Source organism: Urocitellus parryii, chromosome 7 (assembly GCF_045843805.1).
Source record: "Urocitellus parryii isolate mUroPar1 chromosome 7, mUroPar1.hap1, whole genome shotgun sequence".
Lineage (NCBI taxonomy): Eukaryota > Metazoa > Chordata > Mammalia > Rodentia > Sciuridae > Urocitellus > Urocitellus parryii.
The window spans coordinates 101,641,751-101,664,747 of record NC_135537.1 but is presented as its reverse complement, the minus strand read 5'-3'; the positions used below and the strand labels follow the sequence as shown (position 1 = coordinate 101,664,747).

Here is a 22,997-nt window from a genome sequence, read left to right as displayed (position 1 = left end):
CTGACTCATGGCTCTGGATCCGAACTCCACTTGGGGCTAGCCTGGAACACCATTCTGTTCCAGCAGGTCTAGCCTTGAACCACACGTAAGCCTGGAGTCCCTCTCCTCGATTCATCTTGAGTAGGAGAAGAAAACAAGTCTCCAGCTACCAGAGAAGAAGACACTCTGTCCCAGGGTGGAATGATTCAATTTAATTTAGTGATAGGGACCTGAGAAATATCACTGATCACAAAAGCACAGCACTACTGATATTGACTTCTGGGATGCTACTTTTCCACGGCACATGCCAGTTTACAAAACAAAATCTCATCTTCTGCATCATGTTATGTCCTCATAACCCTCGGGCAGGCCAGGCAGGTTTTGGGGGCGTCCAGGACTTCTCTAAATGTTAGCCTGTGTGTTTTTTTCATGCACACATGCCCATTTTTCCTGGGTGACAGTCCATAGTTTTTGAGCTGTTCTCAAAAGACTCCATGACTTAAGAGTTAAGAGCCACTGTCCCTGGTAAAGGCAGGGGTGCTGTCTCATTTGTCTCTGTTCCCGCACAGAACAGGTGTGAGCAGATGAGCAAGGGCTTTTTACCTAGAAGGAAACCAAGGCTCAGGGTGGGATCCTCATCTACCAAGGCCACACAGCTCAAGGTGTGACCCTCTGACTCCAGGCCCCCGGCAGGCACTGTGTGGTCTTCAGCCCCTGCTGAAGTTATGACCTTTCCTTTCTTCCATGAAACAAGAGAGCGAAAGCAATGGGGAGAGGCTGCCCCGGGGCAGAACCTGCTGGCCACGCCAGATTGATGTCCATTCTCTGAGCACCACGTCAGAGCCGTGAGGCAAGCGCTCAGGCCGGACCCCTGCAGCTGGGGGGCGAACTGCATCTCCCTCCATCTCCCGGCCTCAGAGCGGAAAAACAGTGCCAGATGGTGCCTGACACAGGCTGCCGATCTCCATAACAACCCGCGCGAACCACTCACCCTGCCACCAACCTCCCTGGGGACCCGAGGGGCAGCTGTGCCACCAGAAGGCTGGGCTTTCTTGCCTCAGCCCAGGTCTTTGCATGGGCTGCACCTGTGCCTGGGAGACCCCACCCCCCACAGCCCTCAGGATAAAGTTCGTCTCAAAGTCCAAGATCTGCTGCATCGGGGACCAGGTGGTGCCCTAACCCCCGGGCCCAGCAGCCTCCCAGCTGGACCATGTAGTGAAGGTATCCAGTCAGCCAGGGACTCAACACTCCCAAACTGCTCCCCATTAGGCCAGGGTGGAGCAGGGCTGGCTGTAGCCCTGTGCCTGGGGCCAGAGGGACACACACTTCACCCAGGAAACCCAATGGAAGCACGACTTCCAGAATGAAGCCCACGAGGCCCTGCACACACCAAGGTCCCTTCGGGGCAGGTGTACACTTAGCTTCCCCAGCCCTTCCCCACCGGGCCTCAGCACCCTGCTTCTCTCGCCCACAGCACTAGGCAGGGAGACTGGGATTGTTTCTTAGTGTCCCCACCAGACCAGAAGCACAGGAAAGTGGGGCCCAAGTGGCCCCTGATACATCTGTCAGATGGAGGAGGGAAAAAAGGGCAGGAACTTCCTCCTTGAAGGAAGAGAGAAAGGATGGGAGAGAAGCCGGGAGAAGACCGACTGGCACTGGAACCCACCGCAGGCGCAGGGTCCGCCCCAGCAGAACAGCAAGGGCCACCAGGCGCTCCTGCCTGAGGGCAAGGAACAGGGAGATCCATGGGATCACTCTGCTCATTCCTCGGAGACCACCAGGGCCCAGGACAAGCGGGTCAGCAACAGCACACGGGCCAGAAAGAAGGAAGCAGTAGCAAGTCCACCCCAGGCCCTGGAGGCCTCAGCAGCCACCAGGGGGCAGCCTCGGCAAGGCTGACCTACGGAGGGGACAGCAGGTCTCCGGTGAGTCACACCAGATTCACAGAAAGTACAGGTCTGACTCCCAGTTACGCCTCTGGATATTGCCTAGGGACATGGTCAAAAGCTGAGCCAAGCCTGAGTCCCAGGGCCAGCACCCCTGCCCTCAGGAGCCTCCGGGCCCTGACCATGTCTCTTCATCTCCTGTTCAGCAAAGGGAGAAGCAACGTCGGAATCCACACCCCACCTTTACTCAGTGCTCGGTGCTGGATGACTGGGAGCTGCTAGGGAAATACTGTCACACGAAGCAGCCCAGCGAGGGAAGAAGCCTAGCTCTGGAGTCCCTTTGCACTCTGTGGCCACCAGCAGGTCATCTTACTTGTCTGAGCCCCAGTCTATCTGTAACCTGGGCATAAACACCTCCTTCCAAGGGTGGCTTTAAGGTCATGATGAAGTGGGTATGACCCCTCCCCCCAAGAGCCCTGTCCGACTCTGTGTACTCCAGTGGCCCTGCCCCTGCAGTAGCTGGCACACAGGGTACCTGCAGCTCGGCGGCCATCACTTTGTGGTAAATGAGCTCCTCGTCCCGACGCTTCTCCTGGGGGATGGTGATATTGGCCAGCTCTGTCTGAAAGTCCAGGATCTGCTGCATCTGGGGCCAGATGGCGTCCTCATCCCCCCGGCCCAGCAGCTTCCTCAGCTGGACCATGTAGTTCAGGTATCCGGTCAGCACCTGTGGGACCCAGCACCCCAAAACTGTCTGTCAGTGGCTGCCACCTGCTGCCCAGTGGGCCAGGTGAGGCCGGCCCAGCTGCGGCCCTGTGCACGGGGCCCAGGAAACAAGCTGGAAAATAGCTCTGGGGAGGATTCTGGCGCTGTGTGTATTCACTGGTGTCCGTGGCGCTCCTGGTAAAGTCCACCGCCTCTGGGCACACACAGGTCCCTGAGGCTGGCCCCTGCTGCTCTGGCCCTGGCTTCAGGGCTTGTCCTCGGCCATCTTCCTGTTCTGGAAATGCACCTTTTCTGAACCACCCTCTGCCACCACGTCCCTAGAGCTGAATCAAGTCCTTTCTCAGCTCCCTCTGCCCTGATCACAATGTATACAGTTGGCATGTAGTTGGGTGGTCAGTTAAGTAATGTCTCCCTCTCCTACTGGACCTCGAGCCCTGTGGATAGGCGAGTGAACCTCAGGTGGGCCGGGCAGGGGAAGGGAGAGCTGTGAGGGGTTGGAGGTGATCTGGTTGTGGCTCTGGATCTCCCCACTTACTGGCTGTGTGACCTTGAACAGGTCACTTCTGTCTCTGAGACTTATTTATTCCTCTGTATAGGGCAAGGTAAAACGAATATCCATTTGACAGATAAAGCAAATGATGTTCAGAGAAGCTGAGTGACTTTGGGGTGACTGGGAGCGTTAGAGGTGAGGTATATAAAAGGTCTGAGACCCTCAAATGGTGGGGGCTGCTACTGCACCTTTCTACAATGGGGACAAATGACACCTAACCCCTGCCCTTTGTGCCCACAGTGCCTGCATATGAATAGCGAGCCTGGGGGCATCCCTCCCCTGTCTGGGCTGCCTGTTGCCCATCAGGAAAGTGATACCCCTGTGTTCCCCCAGCTTCTAAGACCTGCCCAGGTATGCTGTGGGGGACACCATGGGAGAACCACTGCAAAGTCCCACTCACCTTCTCGTTTTCAGTCTTGTTCAGGTAGTAATCTCTGGAGGGGAAGCCCAGGCCAGACTGGTCCACCTAAAGAGGGAGGCAGAGTGAGAGGAAGGCCCTGCTGCAGGCTTGTGTGTCTCCTGTGGCCTCTGCCTGCCCCAGGACTTCTCACACCAGGCACTGAGGACCAGCTCAGGTCCGAGCAGGAGCACAAGCCGGTAGCCGAAGTCACAGATGGGATCACTCAGTGATAAGACAGACACATTCCTGTCCACCTGTGGGGTCAGCTGCAGGGACCTGGGCCCTTCTGAGGGCTGGACAGAGCCTCCTTCCTCTTCAAACACCCCTTGGCCTCAGCAATGCACTCTACTTCTCTAAACCCTTCCCAAGTGGCGAGGAGCCAACACAGGTGACTTAACCTTAACCCAAGTTACTTAACCTTTCTGATCCCCAGGTTCCTCGCCCAGAAAGTTAGGGAGATAAAACCTAACCTTCGGAGCTGGAATGAGAATTCAAGAGGACAGTGTCAGTACAGGGTTTCCTGAGAGTGGGGCAGGCAGAGGAGGGTCACTTCCTGATGGCTAACATTGGAACCTTCTGGCCACACCTTGACTCAACTTGGGTAGCTGCTATTATAGTTCATTAGGATGAAAAGGAAAGTGTAGCTCAGTGAGGTTGACGCTTGTTAAGGTCACACAGTGAGTGGCGCAGTTGGGCTGAGAACTAAGCCTTTATGACCCCTAATCTGGGGGCTCTCCTAGGTGTGCTGATCCTCAGCCTTGGGCAGGCTCTGGTGGGAGAGATGGACCAAAAGCATTCCAAGCAGCACCACAGAGCCAGAGGCTAAGTGAGGGGAAAAAGAGTTGGCTACAGCTGTGCCCAGGAGTTGATATCACTTGTCGTTTCTGTGGCCCATGATGAGCTGCCCACGGAGATGGCTAGTCTGCCCTCTCATAGTCTCTTGCCTGTAAAAATCTCACTGCTTGGGGCTGCCAGAAATAACCCTGGCTTAGAAACCAGAGCCTGCTGCCGTGGCCCAGGGCAGGTCTCCCTCCACCCCAGGAGGCTACACCCTTTGCTTCCCTGGCCCAGGCCTGCTCACCTGGATCACATTGCTATTGGAGTTCTTAGAGTCTGCACTGACATAGACAGAGAAGAAGGGTGAGGTTCGGTAGTGGGCAGTGACCACCTGCAGGGTGTCCTGGAAGTTGTCCTTGGCCCAGGGACTTGTGATATTCCAGCCTCCAAGCTGGGAGAAGGCAGAGCAGATAGGGAGGGGAAGGTGGTAAGGAGCCTGTATGCAAATTCTGGTTCTGCAGCTGACTTGCTCTGTGACCCTGGAGCAGTCATCTGACCTCTGGGAGAGTCCAGAGCAAATGAAAGGGCTTCTGACCTGTGACCTGGAGACCCACGGAGGGAGCAAAGACTCATCCTTAACAACTGAGCTGTGAATCCCAGAGACTTTGCCCCCTGTGCTGTTCATTTGTTGGACAATCAATCACACGAACGTGATTACTATTAAGACATAAATCCAATTGTGACTACAGGAAATAAGGCTCTGTATTTTGAAAAAGGCTGATAAGCTGTGGTCTACCTTGGTCTCTCTCCAGGTTGGGACTTAAAAAAAAGTCTCTTTGGTCCTCCAGGATTGGCACACACTGGCACATGGGGACTGTGCCAGAGAGGAGGGACTGGGAGAGTCCCCATTCCTGCAGCAATACCTTCCCCGAACTGAGATAGGATGGCGAGCCCTTGAGCAAGCAAAGGGTGGCCAGAAAAGCCGCAGCCATCTCTGTCTGTGCCAGGCAGCCTGGCCCGGAGGGATGATTTCTCCTGGGCTCAGGAGCAAGGTGAGGCCTCCAGCCAGCAGGTCTGGCTCTGTTGCTGGCCTAAGACTCCCTGTTGGTTTCTCTGGAACAACACACACCTCTCGCACACTCACACCCACCTCCTGAGGAAAGGGAAGTGGCAATCCAGAGGAAGAGATTCCCAGTGAATATCGTCCCCAAGGCCCACGCAGATGCACTGAGACACTTAGATGTCCTCAACAGATGCTGACACACAACCCCACACATTACAACAGACAGTCCCCCCACGCACAGATGTGCATGAACACGCAGTGGCAGACAGACAGGCTGCGTGTTCCAGCTGGGTGCGGAGGCTGGAGGTGTGAGGTGGCTGAGCACCAGTGGGCCTGAGAGCTGCAGCCAGAGGGGCTGGCAGGAGGCGCGGCAGGAGGGAGGTTGAGAGTGTGTCCCAGGGACTCACCTTCTCAATCAGCTCCATCAGGGGCTTGGCCCTGAGCTCCTCAATCCTGGTTTCATTCATACATGCGCGGTAGTATACTTGGGCCTTCCTTTCTGCCTCACTCGATCTGGCTGTGGAATTTTCTAGAAGGATAAGAGATAGCAGATATTGAATAAGCCCCCATTTACCTGCTGGGGATCCCCAGGCAAGTTTCTTTTGGAGCCTCAGTGCTCCCCACTGTGAAGCCGTCAGGGCAGCTGCTGTCAGGGAGCAGCCAGCCCCAGCGGGTATGAGTGCCCCCATCCTAGCTGGGTGCAGATCAGGTGGGCATGCCCTGTCTCTTGCCCATCTGCTGATCAGGCCTGAGGACCTGTCCCTGGCATGGCAGCCCGGGCCCACCCAGCAGGACAGTCGGCAGACCTGCCAGCCAACACGTGGCAGGAACTCCCCTGCCTGGTGCTGGGACAGAGCCATGTCTCAGCTTCAGATCCCAGCTCACCTTCCTTGTGAGAAACACTGGGGTTGAGTGAAGCCTGAAGGGCCTCATTCACTGTGAATTGACTTTCCGCTTCCTCCTCAGGGGGCTAGGCGCAGTCAACAGACCTGCGGATGACTCCAAGGGCTGTTTTCCCCGTCCCTCCCCAGCTCAGGCTAGCAGCACCTCATCCTCTTTCGTTCTCAGACCCCCCACCCACCCAACCACCCACCCGGAGACTCCCTTCCCATCCCCCCTGTCCTTAGCCCCTGGTCCAGAGCCGCCTGCTGAAGGCCACCCTCCTGTGTGAGCACAGCACGGAAGGTCCCCATCTGTACCTGGTGAGTTTGAGTACTCAGGTCCCCAGGACCTACTATGTGCTGGGGCTTCTGGGCCTGCATGTTTGTCTCAGAGCTCCACTCCAGACCACGTCAGATTCCTGGCCCCTGCGTCCATCTGTCCAGCTTGCTCCCACCCTGGGCTGGCCACTTGTCCTTCTCTCAGATTAGTTGCTCTCTGACTTTAAACCTCTTCCTTTGCTTTCTCCCAAGATCTCTCCAAACCCACCACCTCCATAGGCACCTTTCTCGTGGGTCTCTATCGACTCATCCATCCATGGGATGCAGAGCAAAGGGTTGCTCTGGGCCAGGTACTGCGGGTACTCTGGGGCCAGACAACAATGTCCTCAACCCCAGGAGGCTTCTGCATGGGACCCTGCTAAAACCCCACTTGCTTCCATCCTTTCTCAGTCTATTTTTTTTTTACCCAGAACCTCTCCTATGTTGCTCCTTCCAGAACATTCTCAGCACTCTGGGCACAAAATTAAGATCTGCTCTCTATCCCCAAAGAGCTTACGGTCTAGCGGGGACATAGATGTGCCAAGGAAGGAACACAGCACACAAAAGTGCTTTAACACTGCAGAGGCTCTGGAACACAGAGAAGCACCCCCCTCTGCCTGGGGGTGGGGGGGCCTCCAGAGGAGGTTCTATTGGAGCTGGGTCTCAAAGAGAAACAAAGGCGGTCTCCAGGTAGAAACAGGGCAAAGGGCACTAGGTGGAGGGAGTGGACAGCGTGGGGCCAAGGAAGGAAGCAGGAAGAGCCTGCTGCTAGAAGAAAAGGAAAGTGTGCGGCATTCGCTGGGTGCCAAGGGCATGAGACACTTCCTGGCCAGTCTTTAATCAGCTTTTCCAGTCCTCACCCCAGAAGGCTCCCCGTCCCTCCATTCTGGCATAAATAGCACCATAGTTATCACAGGTCAGAGGGCATCAAGCCCAGTCTAGCTGAGATCTGGGAGGTAGCCCCGGAAAGGGCACGTGGCGGGGTGGACTGAAGGCAGGTCAGAGCCAAGAGAAGGCCCTGAGTGAGAGATGGAGGTTGGGGGCTTGAACAGGGAGGGACAAGCCCTGCCCTGTAGACCAAGGGCTGCTGCTCGGCTCTGGGGACACCTGTGTGAGGCTTCCTGGGGACAAAGGAGGGAAAGGGGGCCGAGCTAGGGTTGCTGCCACACCTCCGACTCAGGAAGCAGAGCATGGGGCGGCAGAGGGGAGTCCCTCACCCCAGGGGCCTCAGCTCTGTGGCAATGCTTTTCCCTTCCCAGTAGCTAGGCTCTTGGAAGGACAAGCAGGAGAACTGTCATCATTTGCCAGGCCCAGAAGCTGCGCCTCACCATCCACATCTGGCTCCAGTCATGACCCTGAATGCCAGGGCCACTGTTAGGGGAGGTGCTCTGTGCACAGCTAGAGGGCCTGGCATCTCCCTCCTCCAGAGCCCAAGGCCACCCAATTAAGAGGCCCACAGAAGGCTCACCAGGTACAGCCTGGCTGTGCTAATCACAGCACATTCTGAGTTCCAGCTTGAGGCTGCCTGGCCCTTCCTTCCCTAGCACCTGGAGGTCAAGGACACCGCCTTCAAGCATGGCCTCCCTCTCTCCTTTGTTGAGAGGTTCCCCAACCAAGCTCAAAGTTCCTCCAGCAATCTAGGGTCCTGCTCACTGGCTTTCCCACAGCTGTGGGTTTTTGGTATTTGGTGGCCACCAGGCTTGGTGTGGAGGAAGCTGGCAGCCCAGTGGTGAACAGATGGCAACTAAAGTCACAAGACTGTTTGATTCCATACAGGGGAGTATGAAGAGAAGGTGTTGGAAGCCATGAGAGGATGGTGGGAGAGGCCTGGGAAGGCGGCCAGAGGAAGCCCTGCTTGGGCAGGAGGAGGCAGACGTGGAGTGGGAGTGGGGCTGCGTGGGCTGCCTCGCCCCACATTGTGTCATAGTCATCCCTGTATCCCCAGAACCTGAACAGGCACAAAGTAGGCCTTCAGCAACATGTGCTCAAAGAAGGGAGCTCAGCGTCCATGTTTAACAAGGCAGGATGTCACCTCAGGGGAGGAGGGTGATGGGGCTGGTGCCACCCAGGATTTGCATAGAGAGGAAATGCAGGTGTGTGCTGTGCTACGCCCCCTCCAGGGGCACCACGCCTGGACCCCGCTTCAGCTCTGGCTGGGGCAGAAGCCCTGGTGGAGCCTCTTCCCACCTCTGCTTCCTGGGGCCCCCGGATTCTCCCACCCCTCTCCTTCCTCACTCAAGGGCTCCAGGGACAAGTGCTAAAGCAAGATGGCTAGGTGGAGGCCACTGGAGTAGATCAGGTGGGCCAAGATGGGGGCGTGGGCCAGCAGAGGAGGGGTGAGAGTGTCAGGAACAGTGCCAGGCTTCCTCAGCCTGGGAAAGCAACTGCCTTTACCAGGATGTGGAGCCCGGGAACCAGTGGCAAGTGAAGAGCGTCGGTCTGAAGTTCAGGTTCAGACACCTGGGGATCTCTACCACACCCCCGAGTGGACCTCTGCCCTGGGCCTCAGCCACTGACTCCAGTAAGTTACCCAACCTCTCACCTATAAATTGGGTGTGGTACTAGTAAGAGGTGCAGTGGGAACTCTTAGGATGAGATGTACACACACGGCCACACCCACACAGGGGTGGCTGGTCCCCAGAGAGGCTTAAGTGGCCTGGGTTCAAATTCCAGGAAGCCCAAGCCGCTGTGGGCTCTGCCCTCCCAGGCAGGCGCCTCCCCTCCCCTCCCTGGGCCTAACCTTCTCCCTGTCTCTGAAATGTGAGGATGATGCTGAATCCCCATGGGCTGTCCACGAGATCTCGGTGCAGGGCCTGGCCTGCAGTAGGCACCAGGAATGGCAACAACACATGGTATCCTTATGTTTTTTCTCCTGCAGAACAAGGCGCTTTCTTTATCAGCTCCCGTTTCCCCAGCAGGATGGGGCTCCGGAAGCCTGTGACTGTTGGAACTGAGTCTGTGGTTTTTATCTAAAACAAAACACAGGTCCTGCCCTGATGGCCAAGTGGGGGCACCACACGTCCCTGGCCAGGCAGTCCTGCTGCAGCCAGGGAGACCATGAAATTCCCAGCCCCCATCCCGCAGCCTGCCTGGGTCACCGCTCTGCCCCCCTGGGTCACCGCTCTGCCTGCCTGGGCTCCTTCAGGCTCCTGAGGACTGATGTGGGAAAGGGCGTACCAATAAAAACTCCCAGAGGAAGAAGTGGCCTGATTAAATGGGATGCTGTCCTTCCTCTCCGAGACTTTGGGGAAGTGATTGGGGAAGTTTCTGGAACTCAGGACCCCAAGAAGGAAGTATCCAGGCAGTTGGAAACTCTGTGGTCTGGTCTCAGGCTGCCAAACAATTTCTATGCCCTTGGGACCCCAGAGTGGCCCTGTCCCCAGAATGTGCCCCACACGGAGCCAGCATTTCAGAGACACAGCCTGTCACAGAGGGCAGGAAGATGAAACAGCAAATGCGGGAAACATAAAAACAAAACCATGAGTGATGACACAGGGTGACCTGATTCGTTGCCAGATCAGTGACGTGGACACATCTCATGCTGCTGGAATAGCGTGCATGTGTAGATTGGTGTTTGGGATAGAAGGAAGGAGGCTGCGAACTTTTCCTTATGATCCCGGTATTGCTTGAATTGTCACAAGCTTGCATTATGTTTTTTTGTTATGCAAAAAAATATATATATATATATATATATATATATATATATATATATATATATATATATATATGATATTGTAGATATTGTAGAGTAAACCTGGCAGTACCACGATGTAGCTCAGGCCGTAAGAAGCCCTTGGAAGACTCAACAGAGGCAGTGGGTCGAAGGGGTCTTGAAGGGCCGGGTGGGGGCACTCTAGAGACTGGATCCAAGCACAGTGGGAAAGCCTCAGGCAAGGGCCAGGCTAAGGAGTGAGGGGCCTGTCTGTTGGCTTCCCCGATGATGTGAGGCCACACTTTTTTTTTTTTTTTGGTACCTGGGACTGAACCCAGGGTCGCTTAACCACTGAGCCTCATCCCCAGCCCTTTTTATTTTTCATTTTGAGACAGGGTCTCACTAAGTCGCTTAGGGCCTCGCTAAAGTGCTGAGGCTGGCCTCGAACTTGTGATCCTCCTGCTTTGGCTTCCCAAGTGGCTGGGATTACAGGCCTGCGCCCCTGTATCTGGTGAGGCCACACTCTTGTCTCCCCTAAGTCCACAAGGTAGTGCTTGTATGTCTCTTGGTGGAGAGGCAAGTGCAGTGAGGCGCCTGTGTTCTGAACAGCTGAGGTCGCACCCTCCAGCCAGCAGGCTGCAAGGAGGACACACCACAGTGGCCCCGGGCCTAGTTCAGCCCACCTGCTCCAGGTCTCTGGATTTCCTGAGGGGCCTGGGGTGAATTCACCCACGAAAGAAACACACGGCTTGACCAAGCTCACTTGGCACATGGATGGCAGTTGCTGTCCTCTGGACCAGTGGACACCATCCTTGCCGGCACTGCAAATATCTTTTCCTCTGTCCATCTAGAAAGAAAGCACTCTCTCTTGTTCCAGTGTCCACCCAGGTGTCAAGGCCCCAGGTATCGAGGCCCACTTGTGAGGGGCTGTTCTAGACTAATCCCCAGGAGTAACCCTGATGGGGACGGGACCCCAGGATGTGCCTTCCAAGCCTCTGGTCAGTGTGATGCGAAGGTGATCCCAGTACTGAGTCAGGCTTAGGCCAGGGCTTGGCTGGCCTGCAAAGCTCGGCCAGGCAGCCACTGCAGATGGGAGCCGTGAGGCCGGAGGGTCTGCTCAGCCAATCTCTTGAGCAGCATCACTCGGGGCCTGTCGGTGGGAAATCTGACTTCAGGAGAGCCAGGAGACAAAGGACAGAAGTTTTGAGGCCCCATAGCTGATCCCAGCTCTACCTTTTCCTGGGAAATACACTTCTTTTGTCTTTGTGAGTCTCATCTGTAAAATGGGAATATACTGGTGCCTACTTGAATGTACCACGGGAATAAAATGAAGTAACCCAAGGCCTCGCTGGCGGGGACGTGCCTATACTGCCTGCTCTGGAGCCAGGTCCGCATCAGTGCTTCCCTGAGAAATAAAATAAGCAGAGATTCTTTCCCTTAGAGCATCCTGATTAACCACGTGAGCTAGACGCCACTTCACAGGTGGAGAGCTGAGGCCTGAGAGGCTGGTGGCCCTCTGCAGTCACACAGCTTGTCAGGATGAAGTCCGGTTGAAACCCACCCCACCAAGAAGGGCGCCTATGCCCTGATGAGCCCTCGGTGGGTGCCAGGCCCTGTGCGTGGCCCTCTGAACCACACGTGCCAGTCAGTGTCACAGCAGCCTCACTCCCGGTGGCACTGGCTCCTCCATTTCACAGAGACTGGAGCTACGGTGGAGAGAAGCAGGTCACTTGGCAGCGGCCAAGCTCGCAGGCCAAGGCCACCAGACTTCGCAGCTCTCTGGTCTGCCTCCTGATACCATCAACCCCTGGCCCTGGGGTCAAGGGTTTGATGGCCTGGTGCCGGCTGTTCTGTGCCCGGCTCTGAGCAGCTTTCCATGTACAACGGGACTCTCAGGGACACGGTGATGTAAGGCTACCGCCCAGGCCTGGAGGCCACTCCTCATGAGCCCTGCCAAGGTACAGGAAACAGGACAGGATGGATCCAATCTTGGCACAGGTCAAAGGTCCTCCCAGTAAGAATTAGCTCCAGGCCAGTGGGAGGCCAGCGCCCTTGACCACAAAGCAAAAGGAGTGGTTCTGGGCCTAATTGCCCATCTTTCTTCCTCCCCCCCTCGATGCTATCTGCCCCCCAGAGCACCAGCCCCACTCCATTCTGGAATGAAGGTATGTTCTTGGCAAAATTATTTCACATTTCCGAGCCTCAGTTTCCTCATCTGTAAAATGGGAATGATAATCCCTAAGTTCCAGGATGTTAATGAGAATTAAAGAGGCAGTAGATATAAACAGCCTAAAACATAACAGACACTCAAAAACTGCCAGTGTCCTTCCCACTCTCCTTCAGCCCTCAGTGTTCTGTGCTCCCTTCAACACAGTGACAAGGGAGCTATGTCTGTCCCTTATACCTGAGAAGAGAGCATGGGACAGGGGAAAGGGCACAGGACCAGGAATCAGGCCAACTATGAGCCTATCTTGAGGACCTCTCTGAACCTCAGTTTTTTCATCTATCAAATGAGGTGAACGATACCTCCCCAGCTTCCACCCTACAGGATAAAATGGGATGACAGTTCAAAAGCGTTCTGTGAACTATACAGTCCTGTGCGGGGATTAATGTGAGGAATGAGAGTACTACCACCGCAAAGAGCAACCACCACGTACAGACTGAGGAGAGCTCTTTATTCATATTTTCCCATTAAATTTTATAACCTGGAGGAGCGCAGTTGCCAGTGTGTCAATGAAAAATCAGGCTCCGGGACTGGCCCAGACCCCGCAGTGAGAGTCAGCACTGAACCCAGCCCACCTCGCTACATGTCTGGACCACCCACTGCTTCGTTATGGTCCTGCCAAGGCCCCGGCTGTGTCACTGGGCTCTGGGGAAGGGACTGTCCTGAGTTGTAGCCTTGAAACCAGACATATTTGCCACTTGAGCTTCTAGATCTGAAACAAAAGGCGGCACCCCTTTTGGAAGACACCTTTGGTGGCCTCAGATGGCCTGGGGCCATCTCAGGCTGGGGCTTGGCCATCTTGTCCTGCAGATTCCTTCACTCCACGTTCAAGTACCACCCTGCTCCATCCCTGGGGGGCCAGCAGGAGGCTGTCGCTGCACTGGGTGCTGAGGGACATCCCACCCAGGAAATTCCCGGGTCAAGGAGAAAGGACAGGCAGGTTTTACCTGGTGGCAGCTGTGCCCCAGCACGAGACACGAGTGAGTCAAGGACTCCTTCACCTGTGTACATGTTCCCACCTTCACCAAGAGCCCCAGCTGCCTTGATTTCATAATTGTCAAATTAGAATCATTTCCTGTCTCGTAAGGAGATGACTGTCCTTTTGAGAAGATTTTTCCCCTCTCAGGTAACTTCTTCATTTTACCTACCTTGGGTGTCTTGAGTGGTTTTCAAAAAGTTAATGAGTATTTGTCAAAGCCAAGATCTGTCCAGCATGGCTGCATGGATTGTTTTTTTCATAATCTGGCCCTTCCCAGCATTTAGGGTCCCAGGACAGGGGACAGCAGGGGGCAGCAGAAAAAGGTCCCTACTGCCAAGGGGTTTGAGTCAGGACTGGGGTGCAGCCTGGCGCTGCAACTCCCTCTGGGTTCCATGGGGCTGATGGGAATTCAACAACATGAACCAGAAATCCAGCTGCACACAAGGCAGGCGGGGAATTGGAATCTGAGGATGAAACCATCAACCCCAAAGTCAAAAGTACTTTGGAGAGTCTGTGAGGCCACGGAAGACCCTGCCTACGTGGACAACTTAACTCTCCGATAAGCTGTTAGAACTTTCGTTGGGCCGTAGCCTTAAAGTCTGATGTGGTATGTCCAGCCTTGACTCCATTTGCTCACAGCTTTCAAAACTCAGTCAATGCTAGCCAAGGACGATGCTGCATCCTGAAGCCACAAAATAAAATGACCACAGCTATCAGCTCCTGTGTGCCTGGTATATGTCACAGACGGGCTGACGTATCACAGTGTGTTCTGTAGTGCTCAAAGGCCTGCATGATTGTAATCTCAGCTACTTTGGAGGCTGAGGCAGGAGGATTGCAAATTTGAAGCCACCCTGGCCAATTTTGCAAGTACCCTGTTTCAAAACTTTGACAAAGCACCTGCCTAACATATGCAAGGCCCTGAGTTTGATTCCCAGCACCTCAAACAAAACAACTCTACAGTTTGGATGTTATTAATGCTGTTACACAAAGAAACTGAGACTAGAGATGAATAACTCACACAGCAGGGCCCCACAGCGAGTGACAGGGCAAAGCCCCTCCTCTGACCAGGCCTGGCTGGCAGGTGCAGTAGGTGGCGTCCCCTGCAGCCCATTCCTTAGTGTCCCCATTGGTGCTTACCCAGCAGGTACTGGATGATGGCTTGATTGTGTTCCCAGAGGTAGCTGAAGGTCCCCCAGCGTGAGTGGCCATCAGGCACGGGGTTGGCCTTGATCCAGCCCCCACAGGCATAGCTGAAGAAGTCCTGGCAGGGGTCCACCGTGGGGTCCATGGAGTTCAAGATGGAGCTGGTCACTGAGACGCAGGCCTCGCTCAGGCACACTGGGGGTGTTCCTGGAGGGGTAAGGGAAAAAAGTCAGTGATGGGCAGGGAGGAGGGTTGGGGAGGGCAGCGCAGGTAGCCTAGGGTCCCCAGCACACAAGCTCTACCCTTGCCCTGACCGAATAGACTAGGAACTGGATGGTCACTAGACCCCGAACAAGAAAGGGTTCAGCAGCTTCATGATCTTCTGGTTTGTAAAATAAGACTTCTGCCCGTTACCTAAAGTCCCTTCTGTGGCTTAAAAGAATCTAGAGCCCAGGTGCTTTTTTCTCTTTCTAGGGATTGAATCCAGGGGCTCTTCACCACGGAGCTATATCCCCAGCCTTTTTACTTTGAGACAGTTTTGCTAAACTGAGGGTGACTTCAAATGTCCTATCCTTTTACCTCAGCCTCTGATGTAATCTGGGATTACAGGAGGGCACCAGCACACCCAGGGGTGCTTTTCCCTTAATCAACCCTTCCTCCACAAAGATTCTCTAACTTCTTATTATTCCCTGATGCTCAACACACTTATCCACTCATTCACGCACTCAGCTACTCCACAAAATCAATACTGAGGCCCTTTGCCGAGTACAGAGTGTATGCGAGGTGGAGAGACAGGAGGCAATCCTTCCCTTCAGGAGCCGATCCTTTTCTGTTGGGGACACACATGTTACATAAGCAAAGTCAAAACACACCAGGAGAAACTGCTACTTATTTACAAAACTAAACTGAACGTTGACTAGGAGCCAACTGGGTGATGCGGACATATGGTACCAGGACTCAGGGACAGGGAAAGGACTCGGAGAAGCCATTCCCTCACCAGGCAGGAGAGCTGCTTGTCCCAATTGAGGGGGGGTGGTCGGTGGCTGAACAACCCTAAACCAAAACAATAAATAAATAAACAGAAACAACCTGAGAGGCTGGTTTGCCAAAGGTGTGAGCAAGGGCCGGACCCTGCCTCAAGGCTGTCTGATGAGCTCTTGCAAGGGACCAATCTGGCAGGTACCCAGAGGCTCATGGCCTGCCCCCAGGAGCCACCCAGGCCACAGGGGGGACTGCTTCCTGAACAGGCTGGGCACCAGGACCACCACCCACGTTCACGGTCTTTCAACCCTTGCTCCAGCGTCAGATGCAGGTGGGATATCTCTGAGGAAACTGAGGCTCTGAGAGAGCGACCAGATCAAGGTCATCCAGCCTCACAGGAGAGCTGAGAGCCAATGCTGGCCTGTCCTGGCCCAGCAGCCCCAAGGCCGTGTTTTCCTGCTGTCCGTCTCCTCTTTGGTGGCCACAGAAGGGGCTGAAGTGGCCTGATTGGCAGGATTGGTTCCTTCACCACACAGGGAGGCAGTGAGGCTGGGTAGCTTTGGAGACTGGTAGATCTGGGTTCAAATCTGGTGCAGAGACCTCCTGTATGAGCCTGGGTTGGGGGCGCAGCTCGGCAGTATGCATCTGCCACCGAAGGCCCTGGGTCAACCCCCAGCACTGCCAACGAAAACCAAAAACAAAACCTCTGAGCCTCAGTTTTTCCGGGGTCCATTTCACAGTGACGACAGGAAGACCTCACATGATCCCATCACACAGGGTACATCAGACAGGTCTGAGCTTCCAGGCTGATCTTTAGAGAGGAGGAAAGACTGCAGCCTTCAGCTCACTCAGAAACAATACCAGCAGGGCTGAGGGTCTTGAGGAGGTCCCCCAGGGGCTTATCCACCTCAGCTGACAAACCCCAAGTCCTTCAGGTGGATGAAGGGCTCAGAGGAGTCACACCACAGCAAGAAAATCAGGGTGACTTAATTTTGAGATTAGGCAGTAATTAAAAACTACTGAGCTACTGTGCGTGAATCCAGAGCATCTCTTCTACGGCAGGACCGAAGCTGCCATTTTCAATATTTCCAGATGAGCTCGTCATGAGTTTCAGAGTTGCATGTCCCCGACCCCAGCCACAGTGACGACAGGACTCTTTATGGGGGAAGGCGGAAGAGAACTTGTGTGTCGCTTGACAAGGCCTATTCACTATTATGATAAAACTTCATATTTGGGAAGGAAAAAGAATACCTATTGTTGTTACAACCAAACCACAGGAAGTACAGCTTGGCACGATCCTGGCTGGTGGAAAGACCCAGAAGGCAGACTGCTGAGGGGCTCAGGGTTGAAGACAAAAGCAGAAACCAGCACCTAGAGTCGGACCTGCAGGTGGTATCCTCAGCGGGCGCCTCCTCTGCAGACACTGCCCTGGGTTCCTGGCTGGGCCTGGGCAGTGACCGTTAGGTTATCTAACTATTCTAGGGTTTGACGATCTTTAAACAAATAGTCTTGGCCAAGCAGGTCTTAATGTATATTTGGTTAGTTAATTAATGGTTTCCCGCCCTGTTCATCCAAGGCTTCCGTTCCTTAGGGAAACCTTTACAGACCCTCTTCCCCTCTGGGTCCCTCACTGTCTGGGTGTTTGCCATCTCAGCGTGGGCTGCGCTGCGTCACGACCATATCTCCCTGTCCACCTCCTGCACTAGAAATGAGCTTGAGGGTGGGTCAGTATCTCCCTTGCTCCTCTATGTCCCCTTCTTGTCACTGTGCTTGGCATCCGGCAGCTCTTCAATACACATATGTGGAATGAACAAGTGACTGAATGAAAGTGCCTTGCCCAGCGCCTGTCACCACCTGCAGCAGGGCTCATATTTCTTCCCTTTAGGATGTGTGGTCAGCTGAGAAGCAGGAATCAGACCCACGTTGAAAGCGTTCATCTGGATAGTGCCATCAAAGATGCTTTGAAATATTTCCTGGGAGAACATAATTGTTTGTTTGGTGGCTGCTGTTTGCAAAGCACCTGAGAGTTTCTGGGAGGGAGGGCCTAGCAGGAGGGTGGACAGGAATGCACTTCATTGGCCAGACATCACTCACCGGGGGGTCTTGTAGAATCACCAGAGGATCTGCCTTGACTGGCCTGATGTTTGTGCATCCGTGGCCAATGTCAGGACTACTGCTGTGTAACGAGGTTACTGTCAACATCCGAGGTGGCCACTGCTTTCTCAGGTGGCCCAGGGTCACTGATCCTCTGCCCGGCTCATTCCTCTCCCGGGTCTAGGCCAGGGAAAATCTGTCTGAGGCCCTGAGAGCCAGGAACACATGGCAGAAGCAGGATTCTTCTGTGTGGGCCCCACTTGGCAGAATTGTTTTGGGTTTGATCGCTAGGAGCTGACCCTGGGGGTTCCCTTTTGGTTCCTGGTGAAGAAACTTCCTGTACAGGAACTCCTAAGGATGGTTGCAGGCAACACTGGCTGCTGAATCTGCCCCACTCCCCGTGTCCTGGGCCATGAGCTGAGCAATTGGGCTGGCCAGGCTCCACACTGATTGGCCAGTTGTTCTGGACTGACTTTGGTGAGGACAAGGTAAGGTGGCAGCTTCAGGTGAGGAAGATCTGCATGTGCCCTGTTGACAGAGAGGTACATGCACACACTCGCAACTCACACTTGCACAGTCAAGTACACACACTCAGCAGAGAAAGGCTTAATCCTCCTACTCTGTGGTTCACTCCAACTTCCAGTTCCTAGGCCAACATGATGAAGATTTGGGCCTACTTTTTCTTCCAGTAGGTGCAGGATCTCTAAGAAAATTTCGTCTATTCGATTTACTGTTTGCACAGTTAAGTTATGCAGGCACGATGCCAGGCACATATGGTTAGAAGTCTGGAGATTAGTAATTAATGAATCAAACAGGCATTAAGCACCTGCTGGGCCAGGCACATTTGGTAAAAAGCCCATAAACCATTAAATAGTTAAATAATCAAGTGATTATTTCTTAAGTATTACACAGGTCCTTAGCTCAGTGCCTGACACAGAGTAAGCACCTGTCACGTTTGTGGAATGAATGAATGATATGGGTCCCATACAAGAGGGATGCAGGGGTGACTCAGATGAAGTCTCTGTCCTCTCCTCAGGCCCCCAAGGGCCCTCCCCACCCCAGCCCAATACGGCTACCCTCACAGGTCAGCAACTTCACAGTGGCAAAGGCTCAATACAGCCATGAACTCTCTGATGGGGTGAGTGACCAAGTTGGTGGATGGAACCCCTGGGGCTGCTCACCAGGTGGACCAGCAGAAAGCAGGATGTGGGGGTACAGGAGAGTGGGCCCCTGGCCTTGGGTTGTAACCTGAATCCACCCTGTTGGGTTGTGTAAGGGCTGAGCAATGAGGCACTGACTGGATCTACGCAGCTGGACATGAGATTCAGCCTCGAACTCCTGACCGCAGGACCTGAGAGGCCCCATGGCATCACCATGTGGGATGGAACAGACACACCCACTTACAGAGCGGTGCAAAGGCCTTGGGTCACAGAGCTGAGCTCCTCTGGGGTCCTGGTGTTCTCCGGAGTGCATCCTGATTACAAAGCCGGTGGGCAGGGCCTGGGCCCCAGAGCCCTCAGGAGCCCGCAGCCTGTGCACACTTCTCCACTCTACCTGCCACTCAACCCCCACTGGCTGTGTAAGCTTGGCCAAGCTACTTGGTCTATGCCCATTTCCTCATATGGAAAAGGACCCAAAGCAACCACGCCTTGCAGGGGTGCTCTGAGGAGGACAGGAGGTGACAGACTTAAATGACAGGCGTTTGGCCCGCAGGTGGTCTACAGTAAACAGAAGCCTTTGTTGCTAGTCTGTTGGGACTGAGGACAGCAGGCAGTGGCAGCCTGTCTAACTGTCCCACGTCCTAACAACAGCAGTGCCCAGAACCGAGCTGAGAAAGTCCTCTCAGGCATCAGGTACATCCTCAGAGCCATCTCCAAATTGGGCACTGCTTACCCATTTAAAGTAGAGAAGACGAAGGCTCTGGGAAGTGACGTGGCTTGTCCAACTGAGAACTTGCTGATCCTTCTGGTTCCAAGACTTTCATACCATCCATGCCGCCCACCTCCCTGGGCTGAGATATGAGATACAGGACACATGAAGAGGTGTGATGGAGACTCAGGCCCAACTGAAGTCCCACCTCTACAGGTGAGGACATTGAGAGACACACACATACCTATGCACATACAGATACTTTTTGAAAATGATATGAATTAATACTTACATGAAAGTTTAGGAAAGATTTTAACCACCATGGAACTTATTTGGTTTGTATAGTTTTCATGGCAGGGGGTAGGAACCATCCGATCAGGCACATTTAAAGCTTCAACTCAGACACCACATCCATTCACATTCCAAAACACAGGACATGGGCTCTGCCCATTCAGAGAAACAGAAAGCCACATGTCTAAGGGCTGGATGCACAATAATCCCACAGAGGAGACAGTGGATAGTTGTGAATAGGAATACAACCTACCAGAGTTGGCTACCCATGACACTCTGTCTGTTTACCTTCAAGACCACAGCTGTGGGCCATGCCTGTGGACTTCCAAGCTAAGGAGATTACCACGGTACCTCGACCATGAAGGATAACTCTTGACCTCTGGAGTTTTTACTGGTGAGATGCGGGCAGGTTTATTTCCATCTAATGTGTTTTGGTCCTTCACAATATCCTGAAAATTCAAATTTGTTTATATATATATATATACACACATATATACACACACACACACACACACACACACACAAATATAGACAATATATAAAAGGTGGTCTCATTTAGTGTTCACCACAGTGCTAAAGGACAGCTCACACTGTCCTCACTATGAATCACCATGCATCAGGGGCCTTTCAGATGCACTCAGGTTGTTCAGGGCTCTGATGTCGAAGATTGTTTTACATGCCATTTTTGAGCATTTGGGCTTAACGTTGCAACTGTCCCTCAGCAACACAGATACATGTGCAACAGGTATGTTCATTTTCACACCTAAGACCCAGGCTTTGTGAAGTTAGGATATAAGACGGCTTTGGGTTCTTACCAACCCAGTGGAAGAGGAAGTCAGAGAGAGTTCTTAGGGTTTCAGTATAGGCTGAATCATGAGAATATTTTGGCTTCATGTAATTATGTTATTGGTAACTGGCTGCTTATGTAGAATTTGTCAGAAAAGTTCAGCACTAGTAAACTCAAAAGCTTCAGGGGCTGGCTAAGTGGATCACATAAAACCTTTCCTGCTGGACAGAGAACAAAAAGTGAAATCATTGTGACTAATTTGAAAACGTATTCAATTAGAGAGGAAAATAAAAGCTGGGTATGAAGGCACATGCTCGTTATCATAGCTATTCAGGAGGGTAATGCAAGAGGATTGTGAGTTTGAGGCCAGTACTGGCAACTTAAAATAAAATTAAATTAAAAGGGGTGGGGATGTGGCTTATTAGGAAGAGTGCTTGCCTAACATGCCCAAGACCTTGGGTTCAATCCCAGTACTGCAGACAAACAAAAAACGAAAACAAGAACTGTTCTGTCAAATAAGACACACAGGCAAGTTTCAGTGCAGAGCTATCTACATCTCTGACCTGTGTCCTCAAAGATTTATTTGAGAATATTTCAGTGTGTGCCCTTCAGTATAGAAAAGGAGCATCAATTCTCTGAGGTCACTGTGCCAGGGTGCTGTAAAGTACTTCTAGTTTTATTTAAATGTACATTCTTCTTAGTATATCATCTCAGGCTCTTGGGCTCTCTGGGTTTTACAATCATTATATAAATTTGATGCCTAAGATATATAATTACATCAAAGTCAAATGTGGTCTTTCCTTTCTTGGGAGAAAGAAAACCCAAATTTCTTTCAACTCAGTGGAGGGCACTGACCTAATTCTAACCTTAGCCCAAAGGTCCAAGTTCATGTATGCAAGAAGAGTTTTCCCTATGGCCACATCTTTACTCAAGCTCCATATCTGACTCACCCGATGCTGCCAGCTGGTATCCTACTGTAACACAGTAAATGCAGTGTAACACAGTGGACAGCAAAGGTAACCTCTTCACAAACCTGTGCTTGTTTGGGTTGTGGTTGAAGATGCTAAGATCTACCAAAACATGATTTGGTCACTTATTGTTATTGTGTTGCTGTTGTCCGAGGACATTTCTCTCTCTATGTTGAGAAATGAAACAATTAATATAAGCATCATTATTGTATGACCAGAGCAATGAATGAAAAAGGGATTGAGCTAGATTTCGTTCGGACAGTTAATACTGACTCACTAGAAAACATTGAACAGGTTTCCTAAACTTTCTGTGCCTTCGTTTGCCTACGTGTTAAATGTCCTCTCTTGACCTCAGGTTATATCAATCAGGTCCTAATTTTTCAATTCCTCCACAGACCCCTCACTGGGACATCTAACAGTATGTTTTGAGTGCTTCCTCAGGCCAGAAACTGTTCCAAGAACAATCAAATACATCCTGAAGGTGACTTTATGGTCTTCCCTCCCTCACACCAACTTCTCTCTCTTAGAAATCCTCAGTGGTGGCATAAACATCCATATCCCAGGGCAGAAACCTGTGGGAGCCCACCTTGGCCTCTCTCTCTCTCCCTCAGCCCTCTGGTCAACGATGACCAAACCCCTTCAAGTGCAGCGTCACTATCTTTTTATTCTCTCAGCACTAGAGAGTAACATCATGCTTTTATCAATAAAGAAAACTGAATGATACTTCTGGAAAATTAATGGCTGATATCCATAGCATACTGTTCATGTCTGGGAGGTAGATTATATTGTCAAATATACTGGCACTTGTTTTGAATGGCTTAATTTTTTATATATCAATAGTAAGCTAAAACAGATCTAATACAAATTGATATAAGGTCTGATAAAATAAAATACACCATGAAATTAAATAATTCTTGTTTATATGAGAATAATAGGCTGAAAGCTTTGGCAAGACTCAATAAAAATCAATCATTAAATAGTAAATGCTGTTTTATTTGGTGTTACAGATTCAGGGAAATCATAAAAAGACAGTGATCCCTGACAAGGGATAACACAAGGTAAGCCTTAAAATTGGACCAGTTCTATACATGCCAGGCAGCATAGTAAGCAGGGAAACCTAAGCAGAGCTAGGACATAATAGAGTGGAGAAGGAGCTGGGACTTCAGCAAGGCCAAGGTGATTATATGATATAAGGTGCAGGATCAAAAGGGACAGTTAAACAGAAAGAGAAGGTTCTAAAAATCTGCAAAAGAACCCTATGGTCTCTTTAGCTGAGTAGTAGAGAGTATATATGTGAAGAAACCACCCTAGGATGGAGAAAGAATAGAAGGACCAGAAAAAATGAGCATGGGGGCAAAAACACATGGGTAGAAAGTTTGTGTTCTGATAGGCCAGGGTGGGAACATCTTATAATTCACAGGAGACAGAA

At 52.4% G+C, this 22,997-nt stretch overlaps 1 pseudogene; it reads right to left on the bottom strand.

The window, feature by feature from the left end:
• LOC144256080 (endothelin-converting enzyme 1-like) overlaps positions 1-19,646 on the bottom strand; it is a 39,918-nt pseudogene extending 20,272 nt beyond the window's left edge.
• Positions 19,647-22,997: the final 3,351 nt, after the last annotated feature.